Here is a 5,535-nt window from a genome sequence, read left to right as displayed (position 1 = left end):
ATCTAAATTTATCTTTGATATTTATTATTCACATAGACCATAAAGAATCTCTACCTACTGTACTGAGCCTCTACCTATATGGTTTACCATTTTTGCTATTATATAGCTTATGTGATGTTCCCCTCATTGCAAATCACCCTTAGTCGTGTACCATCCAATTCCTTCTCAGTTTTGCAAAAATGATCTTAAGTGTCTTCTCTTTTTCTTTTTATATATATATGTAATTTTTTATTATACTTTAAGTTCTAGGGTACATGTGCACAACGTGCGGGTTTGTTACATATGTATACATGTGCCATGTTGGTGTGTTGCACCCATTATCTCGTCATTTACATTAGGTATATCTCCTAATGCTATCCCTCCCCCCTACCCCCACCCCACTGTGTCATCAAATCACTAGATCATTTCCATCAATGTACATATGTCAAAATATCATCCTTCTTTAGGCACAATGCATCTACCCTACATGTCTCTGCTTCTCTTTATAACAATTTTTTCTTGATGAGTTGTCAATGCAAACTGCATCCTTTCTGCACCTTTTAATCTTTTTCTTGAAGGTTCTTCAGTCTTCCCCCTCCACCCCATTGCTCCAGTAAAATAGCTCTTGTTAAGGTAACCAGTGTTGCCAAATTCAATGCTCATTTCTCTGAGCATAAGTGTCTTATCAGCTGTATTAGATGTAGTTGGTCACTGCCTTTTATTGAAGCCCTCTTTTCACTTGATTTTAGAGTCCTTCTCTCTTTTAATTCTGGATCTGCATATTTGGAAACTCCTTCTCAGCTTCTCTGATGATTTCTGCTCCTCTTCTAGTCGTTTAAACTTTTACGCATTTCAGGCCTCAATCCATGACATAGGTGTTTTCTACCTTATCTTATTACTTAAGTTTTCTCATTCAGTCTCTGTATACATACATATATATACTTATATATATATATACACACTATATATATACTTTTATATATATACACTATATATACTTATATATATACCATATATACTTATATATATATACACTATATATACACATATATATATACAGTATAGTACTACTATATATAGTATAGTACTCTTTCTGTGTATGTAATATAGCACATATATATTAAACTATGGGGATATAATTTATATGTATATACTATACTATATATACATATATATAGAATGTGTATACTTTTTCAAAATATATATATGTATACACACATGCCAATCAATACAAATGTCTGTCTCTAAACCAGATTTCTTTCATAAACTCCAGGCTTCTTGACATTTCCACTTGAATATTTGGTATCTCAATATTGGATTTCTGAAATTATACTTCCTAAGCCTCCCATTCTGGTTTTCTTTTCCATTATAATAAGCACAACCTGATTTATCCAAGTCAAAAGCTTTGAATTTTATTTGTCTTAAAACAATCAATCCATCAGCAAATCCTGTAACTGCTGTCTTCAACATTATATATGGAAAACTAATAAGCAAGTATCGCAAGATGAAACGATGCACAATTACTATTCAAAAGTCAGTTGCTTTTCTGTATACCAGCAATAAGCAAGTGAAATTTAAAATTTAAATAATATAAGATTAGCAATATCACTAAAATATGAAATACTTCACCATAAATCTAAGAAAATATATAATGTTGGTAAGTGGAAAACTACAGAAATGTAATGAAAGAAAAAAAGAAGCTCTAAATAAGTGAAAAGATATTTTGTGGTCACAAATTGGAAGACTCGATATTGTTAAGATGTCAGTTTGTCCCAATTGATCTATAGATTCAAGAAAATTCTAATCAAAATCCAAGGAAGGTATTTGGTAGATATTGACAAACTGATTCTAAATTTTTCATGGAAAGACAAAAGCCTTAGAATAACCAACACAATCAAGAAGAAGAGCACAGTTGGAACATTTTTAATGCCTGATATAAAGACTTTTTATAGAGAGACAGTAAACAAGGCAATGTGTTATTGACATAGAATAAACAGATCTGTGGAACAAACTAGATGGACCAGAAAGAGATTCACATACTGATAGTCATATGATTTCTGATGAAGGATTAGAGTTGAAGACATCAAAATGACCTCATATTTCGTTTAATATAGATACAATGGCCATATGTAGAAATATTTACTATATATATGTAGTCATAGGATAGTATATATCTGTATTTCCTGCTCTATTAATTGAGCATCTCTGGAAACAATGACACCCCAGTAGCAATGAGCACACCTAGTGTCCAGATCTTGGTTTTTCATACCATTCTCCAATAATTTTACTCCTTCACTGGAACACCTTGTAGCATCAAAAGATAGTTAGGTGCCCAAAGCACACAAACACACATGCACAGACACACACGCACACACACGCACATACACACACATATACACACAATGATGAGAGTATGTCAAAGTGACACAGGATGCAATTAAAAGAGCCTCTAATGTCCAAAGCTGGGACAATTTGAGCAAAAATATAAAAATAAAGTAGTACTGGATTATACATCTAAATATAAAATATTCATGAGCCAATACTTACATAAATAAATGATTGAATAAATAAATAAATGAAGAGAATAGGTGATTCTCCCATGCAGAAGAATTTCAAATAACTTAAGTAGATACTCTGCCCTCAAGGAAGAGGAACATAACTCTCTACTCCTTAAATGTTCAGTTATAGTGTTAAGTTTTCTACTCGCCTTCCACATCATGGTGTAAAATACAAATCATTTATAAATGTAATACCTTGGGTAGACAATCTAAGCATTATTCTTTCAAATATAGCCAATAACTCTTCTCTGTTCCAAGGCCTGTGGATATGATGTGGCATAATGATGACAATTATGTTCGCGTTGTCATTATTTAAGAATCATTCGTAGCAGATGATTGTCTAACCACATGGTCAAAATATAAAATCATACATATGCAGGAGATTGTAATCCTCTCTCCCTTCCCTCATGCTTGGGCAAATATATAAATTAGATTTCCGATTTGAGAATCGCCTCTTATCCACACTTCTTTTTACCAGATCGACAATGCTTTCCCCTTCTACTGGGGAGTGCAAGTGCTTATTTTCATGTGAAGAACCAACTATTTCTCACTTTCAGGCAGTGTGATTTAGGTGGCTTTGGTTTCACCTCCTAATTCTAAACCTAGTTATGTGATCCAGCGAGGATACTTAGGATTACAGGAGTTGGTTCACAGAGAGGGGATGATTCAAGCCTAACCCAGGAAAACCAGGATGAGAAACTAAAAATATATTTACATTCATGGAGACAAAGCAAAATGTAACACTGGGGAAAATCTTAAAAGAAAGCCTTAGGGGAAAACGATGTCCAAAGTTGAAAAGGTGTAGATTTGATACATATTTTAATATTTGGATAATTGGGTCTAGTTGTGCTTAAAGCCAGACAGCTTTGACTTTTGAGTTAGGAGAATCCAGTGATTTCCCTTTTCATTGGATAAGCCATTGTGAACTGGATCTTGATTTCTTGCTGCCAAATGGGCCCTGCGCATTGCACCTCTCCACGCTCGCCCTCCCAACCCCCTCGTACTCCGCCAGCCCCTGGAGGGGTGGGAGGGAGGAAATTTTTTTTTCCTGTTTTTATTTTACTTTGAGAAATTTAAAGAAAGGTAACATTAAGCCTAATTTTAAAAAATTCATTAGGCACTTCATTTTTCATTCATTATGAAAGCATTTTGTATTATTGGGCCATGACTTAAAAATTATTTTTATAGCAATTTAAACAACAGAGGTTTTTTTGAAATATCTCCCAGTCATCTGCTAAGCTACCATATCAGAGGCTTTGTGCTTGGCCTCTTACCTGGATGATTTTTGACCCCAAGTACATAAACAGATAGTGCACCATGCAAAGACTACTGACATTGAGAGGGGGACTTCATAGTCACTTTACTAGAGTTCATGCTTGAATATAAATAACTATACTTTAATTATTCCTGCACTTCCCTTAGCACTCAACTCCTGCACACCCTCCAAGGAGAATTAGTTCAGTAAATATAATTTGAGTAAAAAGATGAAAAACATCTAGCTATAAACAGTTATACTATAATTGGAAGGATTTTAATACTATGATTTGAAGGATTAAAATTTGTGCCCCAAATTTATTATATTTACTCTTAGGTTTATATTTCATCATGAACATACACAAACCCCTAATGTCTAGCACTGAACACAACATTAATTCAAAACATCCCCACGTCTACAAATTAAGGTGACTATGATTGTAAACTCTGAAATATACTTATTTGTGTTATAGCTTCAGTAAAATAATCATGCCCCACAAATTCACACTATGACCCACAAATTCACACTATGACCCACAAATTCACACTATGACTAGAATGGCTTGATTGATAAGTACTGATTGGTGCCTAGGTGCCTAGGATACTATACATATATTTTTAAAATGAGGGTCACACGTGTTTATTGTATGTACAAACTGTACTGTTTTTTAAGATTTATGTCTGGAAGAATCTGTAACATAGGCGTAAACTGAGGTGTACAGAAGCGATATGTTGACAGTCCCATAGACCTTGAGGTGGAGTTGGTATTTGACCCAGAGAGCTCAAGTATAATACAAACCCAAGATTGTATTATACTGCCTCTAGTGGATAAAGGGCTACTCAAAGCATTTCTAATGAATTCTAAATATAATTCTATCAAATTTGATAATACTGATTTTCACCAAGGACTCTAAGAGTCTCAAAATAAACAAATGTTTGCTGTCCTGTTGGCACTGGGACTAGGTTTAATGAGGCATCACCTTTTTAAAAATGATGCCAATATGTGGTTTTAAAGAACCAGTTCCCCTGATCTATCCGATTTACTTCACATCCTGCTAATACTAGGTTAAAATTGCTTAGCCACTTCTAATCATTTTCACAGTATATTAATTTATAAACTGCATATTCAAATTTCTATTTTCAAGGGAATTTAACATTACTGAGGTAGAAAAATGAGCATCCTTTAATATATAAAGTAATGTAGGAAAGGACATTGCTTTGAATTTTATGAGGAAAATATATTGAATTTTATGAACAAATTATGGTATAGTCACAAACACGTATATAGCACATTTTATTCTTACTGACAGTCCACATTGAGGATGTAATTCAAACTTACCTTCTGTGAAGTTTGTTAATTATATAGTTTGATTTACCAGAAGCTTTATTTTTTGTTGTTCTTTCAGATTATTTTAATATGTATATATACTGAATTTTTCACACAAATTATAATCATAATGTATTATATTAGCTTTATTGTTCATTTAATATATTTTAACCATCTTTCATTGGCAATATATACAATTTTTCATTCTTTTGAATGAAGAATAGCTGTGTCATGTACTCATAGCTGTACCATGAGTTTATTTAACCAATTCTGAATTGACAAATTTTTGGAATTTTTCAGTACTTTACTATTATAAACAGTAGCGCAAAATACTTGCATACATATTTGCTTACTTGCTTAGATATTTTTATAGTATTAAAAAGTCACGAGTGGAAATGACTTCCTAAAAGAAGCTTT

Source organism: Symphalangus syndactylus, chromosome 4 (assembly GCF_028878055.3).
Source record: "Symphalangus syndactylus isolate Jambi chromosome 4, NHGRI_mSymSyn1-v2.1_pri, whole genome shotgun sequence".
Classification (NCBI taxonomy): Eukaryota; Metazoa; Chordata; class Mammalia; order Primates; family Hylobatidae; genus Symphalangus; species Symphalangus syndactylus.
This window is presented reverse-complemented; position numbering follows the sequence as displayed.